Source organism: Varanus komodoensis, unplaced genomic scaffold, assembly GCF_004798865.1.
Source record: "Varanus komodoensis strain SLA01 unplaced genomic scaffold, ASM479886v1 scaffold7_3, whole genome shotgun sequence".
NCBI lineage: Eukaryota > Metazoa > Chordata > Lepidosauria > Squamata > Varanidae > Varanus > Varanus komodoensis.
Genome location: NW_025336480.1, coordinates 998323 through 1011266, shown reverse-complemented (window position 1 = coordinate 1011266; position 12944 = coordinate 998323).

Here is a 12944-nt window from a genome sequence, read left to right as displayed (position 1 = left end):
ACTGTTTTGCAAAGGAAGACATGATTATTTTAACTGGTCTGTTTGTTGGATTTACTTGTAATTTATGGTGGAGCAAATAGATGATGAATCTGGAGAGCAGACTGAAAGCTTCTAATGTACTGCTGTGATTCAATTATGTGACTATATAAAATCATTCCTTCTGTTGATCAAAGGACCATAATGACATTATACTGAAGGTGACCCCGTGGAACGTGGTTTGGCTCCCTGCCCCTTTCACCTCACTCTGCTCCCACTCTGTTCTCTGACCCGTCCTAAGTGTCCTTTCACCCTCATGTCTGAACTGTTTATGTTTCCTGTAAATACATGCTCAGTTCACTAAAATAGCCACTTTAAAGAAAAGAAACAGTAGTTCCATTATTTAAAAATAGCCATGGCAAAAATCATGGAAAGAAAAGGGTAGAGGCAACAGCTCAGGCTGAGAACAAGTTTATATTAAAGATCCAGAAAGGCCTGTGTGTGATCTTCAAGAAAACCTGGATGCATGAGTAGCAGAGAGAGACTGCATCATCCAAAGCATGTTTTTACTCAGAAGTCAATTTCATTGAGTTTGGTAGACTTGGAGCAGTGCAAATTCTACATGCCTGACTCTTTTGTTAATAATGTTTACTCAGTGTTTTATTTGCTAAATTCCTTTGATGTTTCCTACAGAGTGTGAAAAGAGCTGATGTGCACAGGTTTAGCCTGGGTTGTTATGCTTCTTGTGGAGGTGGCTGCAGTATATATTTTTCAGTTAAGATGGAGTCATGTTGTCTTTGCATGGATCTTTTGTTGATAGCCATTTATATATGGTATATACGAGTGGACTGAAAAGCATGACCAGTTTATGCTCTGGAACATATACATAAACAGAGTTATGTTGGATGAGACCAAAAACTTATTTAGTCCAGTGTTCTGTTTAACATTGAATTAAGTCTTCAGAACAAAGAGAAGACAACTCTTTCCTCCAACCTCCTTCTGCACTGTCTAAACTAGCAGAACAGATGTTGGGGTGGGGAGGCTGGGAGCTGTGAATTGAAGGAGGGCAAAGTCTGATTATATAAGACATCTGTTCCCATAATGGCCAATCTTATGCCTCTGGGAAGCTCCCAACAGGAACAGTGTAGTAGATTCTTCCCAGCCATGCTTTCCAGAAACTGGTTTAGGCTGAATGCATGAGACAGATTCCTAAGTATCCAAAAGCAGACTCAGAATCTGAAAGTGAAAAGTAAAAAGTGAAAAACGCTTATTCTGGCATCGTGGTTTGACCAATGTGACGGGCAATTAAATGAAGATAGCCTATTTTTTATACACTTGGGTTTAATGGAAGAGAATTTGTGAATGCTTGCAGAAAAAACAACTACTCTGCTAAATAGAAAAGCCTTTTGGCTACTGCATTAAAATATAATTCTTTGTATGTAAAGTCCCCTGGGTCTCTAAATTTTTATTATCCTAGGAAACATAATCATACTTAGGACCATTTGGCAACATTTTGTAACTTTTCTTTTTCATTCTAGAAAGTTTTCAAAGTAATTTCTTCTAAATTGATAGGAATATGGATTTATTTTTAGCAGAATGGAAACTTTTAACCTAATGTCATTTTAAAGTTATTTTTGTATGAAAGAGCTCTCAGTATATATACATAACTTTGTTTGCAGCAATTATTTATTTATACGTATTTCTTTTTTCCCTCTTATTCTTGACTGTTGTTCATACTGGTTGGGAGTGCTGGGGGTTGGTCTCAAACATCTGGAGGCATGAGGCTGGGGAGAGCTGATGGAAGTGGGCTCTGACTTGGAGTTAGATTCCTGGGACTTCAGTGTCCATGCTGAGGTAGCCTTGTGTGAGGTGGCTGAAGACTTCAGGGCTGTCATCAGAAGAGTCGCTCTCCCACCATGTCACTGGTCAAGTAAATAAATTGGGTCCACCATGGATTTTATTTCCCAACTGGGTAGGGACATGGTGGCCTGATTATGTGAGATATCAAGTCAGCCACTTGCATGCTCAATCCTTCTCTTCATGGTTCATTCAATCTAGCAGGGAGGGAATATCCAGCTGGGTCCAGGAGGTTGTACAGGTGTCTGTGAGAGAGCAAGCAGGGCCAGCCTTTTTTATAAAGTAATCTGATCACCCCTGAAGATTTGCCTGGCATTTATGTGGTTATATCAGCATCCAGTAATGTCGTCTCCTAAGCCTTTTCAAAAATTGTAATTTTATGGATGGGAGCTTTTAATCTGCTGCCTTTAACTCTCATATCCTGTTCTGTAGTTTATTGATCTTTGATTATTATATTTTACTATTGCGTTATATTGTAAGATGCTCACAGAATGTTGTTGTTGGCAGTCTATATAATACTTGAAATAAATAACACTATGACAGGATCTGAGCTGTTGTTCCAGGGTCTGACTCTGATCCAAACTAGGTCAAACTAAGTCAGTCATACCAGTGGCCCAGAGTCAGAGGTACTGGATACATTAGTAGCCTCTAGGACGCCTCAAATTTAGACCTCCAGAGATGGTAATCCCCACGTGTGAGGAACTTTCCGAGCATGTGCATGGCCCCTATGTGCGCTGTTATCCGATGCTCAGCTGCTGGGGTGATGCTGGGGCAACTTGGCTTGTGTGCCAACAGAGAGGGCTCTGTGTGCCCGCTGTGGCACGCATGCCATAGGTTTGCCACCACTGACTTAGAATAAAGGGTGAACTGACAGAGTTTATAGCCTCATTGGGTGTGACAGCATAGGAGTACAGGCAAATGGGCTTCTTCTTCTACCAGTGTCAGTTGTCGTGGGAAACGCTGATCATCATTTAATTACTCTGTAGTCCCTGGGCTGTTGGAAACTTCTTTTTGGGAGGAGCTTTGTGACCATGAAAAGCAGAGAAAAGGCTATTTATCTTCGGTCTTGTCTTATGCAGGGCACAGCAAAGAGAGGAAATTTTTCTGGGTGGTTGGAGCAGGAGAACATAGAAGGGAGAAGCATGACTGTCTTCTCCACAAAGTTACGTTCCATGGCATCATGTACTCCTTGCATTTCACATTCTCCCTTTTGTCCCACTATTCACAGTCTGATGAAGTGAGCCCTGGTTCATGAAAGCTGATGACACAATGACATTTTTAGTTCTTAAATGGCCACAGGATTCTTTTGTTATACCAACTCATATATTAAGTCATAGCAGGTTTCAGTTCCAAAGTTTCTCTTTTCAGATTATTCTGGCTGAAAGAATTAAATGGCATCTTGGGAAGGAGAGATGGAGAAATCCTACAGCATCACACAGTATTATCAGAGAACAATATATTATCTCTGTAAAGCAGCAGGAAATAATTTGAGAGACTCACCTTTTATGTGGAACTTGTTTGGTTTTCCAAAGGTTTATCAGTGAGGTCAAACAGTAGCAGTTATTAGGCAAGTCAGGATTTTGGACCACTTCAATGTGGCTTTGAAGAATGACTGCTGTTAGTGGTGTCATATTAGTAAGTGGTGGAAAGGCTATTCTATGTGGCTGCTTTACTTGAGTTAATAAAAGGGCTCTTGTGGCTTCAAATATTGCTGTCTTTGCAAATTTGCTGCCTAATTCAGGGCTTCTAACAAAGGAAAGGAAAGGCATATTTTTTGTAGTTTGTTATTTTAATTATGATAAATATTTCCTCTTGTTCTGAATTCTCATGTTGATTTTTCCCAGTTTGCCATAACAAATCATTAGTTTTTTGTGTGCATGATGGGAACTATTAATCTCCTTTGCCAGTTTTAACAGCAGAAATGCTTATGGTGGTATATCAGATATGGATCCCCCCCGCCAAAGGGCCCTGGTGGTGGCAAAAAGTCATGGTGTCCTTGGTGCTGAGTAAGGAAACGTTGTTAATAAATTGCTATTTGTACACATGGAACCTGGTAAATTATTTAACATTTCTGTAATTGGTCAAATGATGTCAATTATTCTGTTATCTTCCTTGTCCTTAGTGAATTCCGCTTCTACCATTGCAAAGGCTTCTAAAGGAAAGAAAGCAGTATTACAGAGAACGGGCCTGTCTCTTGCTCATTGCAGACTGTTCAGATGGATTTGTCATCAGGTTCTGAAGGGGGGCTGTGTGGGAGCAAAGCAGGGGGAGAACTTTCTAGTTTCAGGATCGCCCAGTGAGGTTTCTCTGACAGAGCTTGAGAATCAGGCTGCTTTGGAAGGGATGGAAGGGCTGTCGGGGGGGGGGGGGGGGGGAATATGAGAGACCCAGTCCTTGACCAAGTGAGGAGGCATCAGGAGAAACAAGCTGCTCAGTTGGAGGGGCTTTGTTCTTTATGCCGTCTTCCTCTCCAGCTGTAAGGGCCACCCTAAGGTTGGAGCCAGAAGCTTTGCTGCAAGGGAACAACAGAGGGAAAGTTTCCAGTTTGGAGTCAGCTCTTTGCATGGGCAGATGCTTCTCCCTCCACTTTGGTCGAAGGCTATTTGGAGTCATACTGTTCTGCAATCTGTTAAGTTTTGATAAAAGAACTGCACTTCAAAGGATTGTCTTGAGTTTGAGCACGGAAGAAAGGAGGGAAGGGAATGGCTCACGACAAGCATTAACTAATCAAAATCTTATCTCCTAACTGGATTTGAAGAAAGCAATTTTCCATATATATTAAAAATAGCACATCAAATAGGGTCTAGAATTTAATTGTGGTAGTCTGACATAAGATTCTTGATGGCATTTTGTGGACAAAATTATTAGGAACTTGAGCAGAGTCCTGGATATGTAGTGTAGAGATGCTGCTTAAAATGCTTTGCATGTCAGCTATAGTGGTTGTATCCCTCAGGCTACGATTCTGCTGGTGGCAGCTATAGAATACCATGGCCCTGAGGATTTACATTAAAAAAAAAAAGACGTGATGGTGTATAAGAGAAAAACCTCTAAAATCTGCATTTGTACAATTCCTTCATTACCAATCAATGGATGACACCCAACACACTCTCTTTTTCATCAAATCCAGGTCAGGCAATGGCTGTTCTGAAGCGGTGCTTGGGCACAGTAATCCTGGATAAGGACCGATAAATCAAGGCTCAGTCTAGACAAGTCCGAGATACTGCTAGTCTATGGCTCATCTGCCTGGCGAAGTGATACTCAGCCAGCTCTGGAGAGGGTTGCTCTCCTCTTAAAGAAACAGGTCCACAGGCTGAAGTGCAGCCACAGCTGGACTTGATAGCAAAGAAAACCTTTTGTCAGCCTAGGCTGATACACCAACTACTCTATTATTTGGGCACAAGTTACCTAGCTATAATTATCCATTCTCTAGTAACCTATTATTTGGTTTACTGCAATGCATTAAATATGCATTGCCTCTGCCTCTGAAAATGGTCAAGAAACCGCAGCTTGTCCAAAATAGGGTAGCAGGTTTGTTAATGGGGCTCATGAATATATTATACCAGTGCTTTGGTTTCCAGTTCATTGCTGAGCCAATTCAAAATGCTGATATTAACTTTGAAAACCTTAAATGGCTTGAGACAAGGTTATATGAAGAACCTTGCCCTAGGACCCCAAGATAGTCCTCAAAGGCCCATTCCATGAGCCCGAACTATATGAAGTGAGAGGGGTGAGTTCTGAGGAGATGGCCTTTTGAATGCCCTCCCTGGAGCTATGCACCTGAAACTTTCTTTGTGGTCTTCTTGGTGCTAGGTGAAGAACTTCTTATTCTCCTAGTTTTTGAGTTTTCATTGTTTTTTGCCTCTTACTATATTTTTACGCTTTTTTACTCTGCTGCTGGTTTACTTTGTTTTTATACTGCCATTAAAAAGTTTCTATTATGCCTTATCCTGAATTCATGGTCTTAATTGTTATGATACAGTCAGAGAGGTTTGGCTATTGGGTGATATAGAAGTATAATAAATAAATGCAGTGGTGGGCAACTTGCAGCTTTGCAGATGTGGTCAGATATGGCAGCTGAATCCTAATTCTTTTAGAGTGAGACTGCTGAAACATAAGCCTAATGAGCTTTGAGATTAGACAAGCAGCTGGTGAGAAGCAGACCATCACAGGGGGAGAGGAGTGTTGGGTTGGGGATGACTTTATCAGCCCTGTGGTTCAGTGTTAAGTCAAATGAGCAGACCAGTTAAGTAATGTCTGGCAACCCTGCTGTCTGGTACACAAGCAGTGTGAACCTCCCTGAGGGTGGAGTCACATCCATTTGGTGGGAAAGGGTGGAAGGAAATTCTGTTTGGAATCATCTCCTGGTTAGGATAAAAACTAACTCCCCAAATCAGAGGGTTTTGATGTGATGTATTTCTCTTGCTATGACCTCTATATTCTCTTTTTCAATCAGAAAACCAGCCCTGACTGGTCAGCTTTAACATGATGCAGGTTGTGCTAAGAAGCCTCTCATTTTAATTTGATGGGAAGGGAAAAGGAGGGAGGTTGGGAAAGAGAAATGCTAGAAGCTGGCAGCTGCTAAGGAAATGTGTAGTGTTTTTCTTGGAAAATAAATTCTTGTATATGTATCTTGCTGATCTATTGGGTATGGGCCTAAGCTAGACTAATGGAGTATTTACAAACACCAAAGTAAAAATTAGAGGTCTCACAGTTTCCACTTCAAGTATATTATAAATATAGACATGTTTCATCAGCCATTGTGGGCTTGTCTGAAATTTATATGTAGTACAACCTTCAGCAAGTACAGACTTCAGCAAGGTGATAGATACACAAGCAACTTTGGTAACTATATACAGATAGCTAAACTAAGTAAAATCTGCTTTTCTTATTCAGCCTCAATGTAAAATGGTAATTGGTGGTATAAGAAATTCCTTCAAAACCTTCTTGTATCAAGATACTCTGCTAAAACTTGAGTAAATCAATCTTGCATCATGGTACAAATCAAAAGGACATCTTGCTGTTATACTTAGAAGATCTTGACCTCTTGATGTTATGTACTGAAATAAATCCTAACGTGATTTTAATAGGACAACAGATTCTGACTGCAATTTTGCGTTATAGGACCTTAAAATAAAGAACATGAAATTAGTTGTTAAATTACTTAATTTCCAATAACGAGTGTCTGTTCTCTTATCCGAACTTCCCTCTATTTCTTATAGTGTTGACTGCATGATGTGCTGAATAGGATCTCTCTTCTTCCAAGTTTAGTGATTGCTCCTGCATGCATCACGAGGACAGGTGATTTGCTTTCTAGGAGAGTTCAGTTTCTAAGTGTACTGGAAATAATACATTAGGATTGGCAGTTAGTACCCTATGAGTATTGGGACAACTTGTTCTGATGAATAGTGTATACTCTAAAGGGATATTTTGACAGCTGTGGTGTAACCTATGTTTTCCTTTGGATTTAGAAGATGGCTGCTGCTCTGCTAGATGGCATCTCTGCTTGCTTTTGGCTTATCAAGGGCCTGGGAAAACCCAGATATTTATGTAAAGTGTGATGTGACAAATTACTCTAAATAAATGTGGCACATGTGATATTCCATTGATAATCCAATGCTCACAAATAGGAGGATTCAAGGTGTAAGTAAGAGTTGATCGAATGTGAAATTTTTGGAGTGGATAATTGGGCAGCCTTCACATTAAAGGAACATTATGGCTGATAGTGGGATAGTTTTCCTGTATGTTTTTCTCTCTGTCTGCATTTCTCTTTCATACCCCTCCTTCCTCCCCCAGATTGATCTGGTGTCTGCGTCACTGATGTTATATGGACATATATTTCCAGCTAGTTCTCCACTAGCTAGTTTTGTTTATATCCTCTGCAGCAAATTTATGGTGTGCTGCAATAAGCAATGCGAACTGCAGTTAATTGTTGCCTAGTTAATATATGGCGATTATAGTATCAATTCACTCTAGGAAGAAATTCATGATTGTGGATGTAGAATACTTGAGAGACTTTTGCTACTGGCATTATGAAGCCTTTTGGAAATGGAAGGTAAGAGAGGTTGCAAAGGCCTGTTCAGTTCAGTAGGAGCTGTACAATGGAGTTAAATGGGAGGCAGCTTGCTTATGGCAATGCTTATGTGAACACTTCAGGTGTACTGAAATGCTGAGCATAAAAGCAGAATGCCGCCCCGAGGCTTCGGCGAATGGGGCGGCATAAAAAATGTTTTAATGAATAAATAAATAAATAAATGCCAGTTAATCTTACATGAACATGAGTATTTTCTTACTGCACTTCGTTGTTCCTCTCCCTTGAATCGTACCTAGCCTTCTCTGCCCTCTGAGCAAGTGATGGAGTCTCATGTGTAAGAACACACATTGTTAACTTTCTCTGCTGTTTACTCCATGGGACATTTATTTATAGGGCATTTATTAACATTTTGTAGTTGGCTCTTCAATGTCTTTGGCATTCCTAGTGTGGCTTGCAAGAAAAATTAAAAATACATTATTGAAAACTAGCAAACGACAAGAAAACAGCACAGCATAAAATTCTAATCAAAGAGAGATTCATAATAGGTTAAGGGTGCAAACCAATGCAATTTACACAGACAAAAGTCCTAGAACTCCCAGCATTGGGAGCTGCCTCACATGTATAGAATTGTGCCCTAAGAGAGTTTGAAAACTACAAGACCAAGAGGGCATGAATCCCCCAGTATTGTTCAGATGCACGGAGAAGATCAAACCGAGGCTCATGAGCCCCATGTGGCTCTTGGAGCCTATTTTGTGGCTTACAGAGGGGCTGAAAAAGCCTATAGTATGGTAGGTCTCTAATTGCCTCTAGTGTGGAGCAGGGAAAGGACAGGACAGGATGCACTTGAACAGACAAGTCACAGAATTGAGGCCGAGGCCAACACGTGAAAGTGGTCAAGCAATTTTGTGAGAACAGTTGTTTGAGCAACACATTGTCTTCCTTTCATTTTCAAACATTTGTAAAAACCAAGTGTCCAGTGCATCCAGTGAAGAAACGCTGCCACGCATCACCCTGGGGCATGCTTTTTTGTGCTGCAAATGAGTGTTGTTGAAATCAACATAACTTACCCTGGAGTAACTGAGTGTAGGACGGATGGCGTTTTTATGAGCCTGACTGATGGGACAATATTGTCCATTAACAATCCCCATAGAATTGCTACTCATGTAGCCTTGACAATGTGTTAGCCGGATTTTCAATGACTCACAGCCAAGATGGAGATTCACAAGATCTCTACCAGCAGTAGCTAGCCTGATAATTGTAGCAATGTCTATTTGGTAATAATAAATAAATATTTGTTCATGTCTTGCAGTTCTTAGACATCTGATTTTTTACTGTATGTAGCTCTTCTGTTGAGCAAGTCTGGCTGCCCCTGAGATATACTGTCTTTTTAAATGCCCCAGATGCTTGGTAGTTTAACTTCATAGAACCATTTCACAAGGACTGACATAAATCAGCATCTTAATTAAATCCAGCAGATACACGTTTAAATATCTTAATTCCAGTTTGTAGTTTCACACTTAAAATCAAGATACCAGGGGCTGCAATTAGGCCTCCACTACCACAAGATTTCTCTCTCTCTTTCTCTCTCTGTTCATGTGTGCGTATGTGTGTGCACGTGTGCATACTATCTTTGGGTATACACTGGATGTTATTTGTCAGCTGACAACACTTACTGTACTAGCTGTGGTTGTAAAATTCTAGACCCAATTCTTGATTCTGATGACACATTGTGTACAACTCCAAAACATGGGAAAACGGCCAATTACAATCCGTAAACATGGCAGGAAAAGCACTGCATGTAGTTTTACTTGTAATGAGAGAACAACAGTGGGGTTAGAGTCATTAGACAAGCAGTAATTTAGCAACAGGTCACACTGTAATTAGAGGGTTAATTTGCATCTGGCAACTTCTTGCCAGTGCACTGTAGATGTGAAGTGAGCAAGTAGGGAAGTTGGCTTAAGGAACAAAACCAGCCAAGAACTACCTCAGGGAATGAGGGATGCTTTTTGCTTTGTTCAGGCAATTACTTTTATTATCAGATTCTGAAGTGGTACTTGATTGATTCTTTTTTATGTGTTTGGAATCTTGAACAAAAGCTCCAAAGCACTGCCTAAAAAGAACGAAGCACTTTTTCAAAAGAATTTTAAAATTCCTTGTTACAACAAGAAGGCATTCTTTTTTCTTTGTTTCTTTAAATCAGTTACAAGAGGAGAGGAAGAAATCCTTTTTATATTGTTCATTCATGACTTGGGTATGATTTGAATGTATCTCCAGGTTTATTTATTACTTGAGTTCTGCTACCTGCTGAAAGGCAGGTATCTCATGTTTTAGAAGCCTGTGAGAATCTACCGCATTGTCCATTTACATTACATGAGTTTGTGGTACTACATAGGTAGCATCTGAAGGAATGTAATCTACATAACTATGTTCTTAACACCACTGTGAATATGGCATTGGTGCCGGCAGTTGCATCTCTGCAATTATCTTCACAGCTAATCTCTTTGCAAACACATTTAGGTATTGTGAAATTCTTGTAATGTCACTGTTCTGGTGCTCTGGTAATCTGCTGTTACTTTCCTAATATCGATTGGGTTCACATGACATGATAAGCCACCAATGTTTATAACTCACAGTGGTTAATGTGCCATCTGAACCCAGCACTGTGGTTATAAATCTCCCCAAATATCCATTAATTGTTGTTTAATTAACCTATCATGGCATATGGTATTATCCAAACCTGGGTAACAAATAAGCCCTAGTCAAACAAACAAACAAACAAACAAGCAGCGAACACCTTGGCAAGAGTTGAAGAAAGGCTGGCCACTCTACCGAAGGGACTGGTGGGTGTCAGTCATTCCCAGCCAGCCCCAATTACCAAAGCAGCATTTAGGGACAGTTGGAAAAGGCTCCCCACCCCTGCCCCAGCCACCCCTGCTCAGTTCCCTCCGTTCCAAGGCACAGGAGAATGTCCTTTGCAGAAAGGGGCTGTTTTCTGGTTTTCACAGTGCAATTTAATGGCAGTTTTTGTAATCTAAAATTTTTAAGTAAAGAAATTAAGCCATGGATGCTGCAAAATGGCTCACTGCAGTGCTGGGGGCATCTTGGTGCTTCGCAGTATCTCTGAGATCCTACTGTAGGAGTACCAGGGGTGGCGGGAAAATAGGGGAAAGAACGTCACAACCCTCTGCTGTTCCTGATGCCTGTCAGACAAAGAGGAATGTGGGTACATTTCCAGAGGGGTTAATGTGTTGTGCAAATCATCCCAGTGTCTCATCACAGTGATGAAAAGATTATTGCGGTGTGTGTGTCTATCTCACAATTTCTCCATTTTTGTTTAGGGAGCTTCTGCTTAAAGAGAGACATCCTGGTTTAGCACATCAGAGTTGTGCGTACATGAGCAATTATTCATGTATGTTGCCACCTGTATAGCAATTTCCATGAGAGATCCATCCAATTGTCCAAGTGTGACTCAATAGTAAAGCAGATGTGTAGTTGCAGTGGCCAGATGTTACATGAGACTGGTTGCTAATTTTTTAACTTTTTTCACCTTTGAAAGAAGTTATTTATAAGTATACATAGGAATTTCAATGTGCAGATGTTAAGAAAATGGTCATAAGGAGCTTCTGCATCTTGACAACTCCAAATGTTATCCTATCTTCTGTATCACATGACCTTACCAAAAGAGGAAATGATAACAGACCACTCAATATAAAATTATACTTGAGCACTCTTATAGCTCTGATTTATTTATTCATTATATTTTCAGCCTGCTCCAGCTGAATCTCTCTGGGTCATTCACAACAATTAAAATAATAAAACACAACATAACATACCCTATATGTTGGGAAATAGTTCTAACTTATTAATAATTTTGCTTAACCTTTTTGGTATATTGTACAGCTCTGTTCTCCTTTCAGATGGTGCATAAGAATGTTAGAAAAGTCATGCTGGGCAATGCAGTGCAGCCCATCTAGTCCAGTATCCTGTCCACACAGTGGCCAACCAAATCCCAATCAGATCCCACAAGCAGGATATGAGTACTGCAGACCACCCCTGCCCAGTTTCCCCAGCTGCTGGTGTACAGAGGCACAGTGCTTCTGATATTAGAGGCAGAATATCGCCATCAGGACTAGCAGCCATTGATTGGTTTCTTCTTCCAGAATTTGTCCAAACCCTTTTTAAAGCCTTCCAAATCGGAAGTAATTCATGTCAGTGAATTTCATAGTTTAACTATGCTCTCTCTAAAGAAGTATTTCTGATTCTATGTCTTGAGTATCCCACCAATCAGCTTCATGGGATGACCCCAAGTTCTTGTGTTACGGGAAGGGGAAAAAATGTCTCCTTCTCTACACCATGCATATTTTGAACATCCCTATCATGTCTTTCCTTACTTTGTTTCCAAGCTAAAAAATCTAGACTGCTGTAACCTTTCCTCATAAGGGAGTTACCCTGCTCTGCACTTTTTCCAACTCTACAATAACCCTTTCCAGGCATGATGAGCACAGCTGTACACAGAATTCTGTACACAGAATAGCCCTACACCAAAGATTTGATATTGGCAGTTTTATTTTCAATTCCCTTCCTAATTATTTTTAACATAGATTTGTCTTCTTCACAGCAGTAGATTGACATTATTACTGAGCTGTCAAACCACAACCCCAAGATCCCTCGCTTGGTCAGTCACTGCTAGGTCAGATCCCATCAATTTATACTTGCAGTTGAGATTCTCTTGACCCCAATGTACAATACTTTACCGCCAAGTGTTACATTGTATTGTATTTGCCATTTTGATGCCCATGCTCCAGCTTGCAGAGTTTGTTTTGTTTTTGTTTTAACCACCCTAAATACTTTGGTGTCATCAGCAACCCTGGCTACTTCACTGCTCAATTCTAATTCCAGATTGGTTTAGAATCAGTTCAAAAGTACTGGTGCTAATACTTTGTTGAACCCCACTGTTTAAATCCCATTTTTAAATCACTGTTTATTCTCATTCTCTGCTTTCTCTTCTTTAACCACTTACTGATCCATAAGAAGATCTCCCCTCTTATTCCATGACTGCAAAGTTTCCTCAGGAGACTTT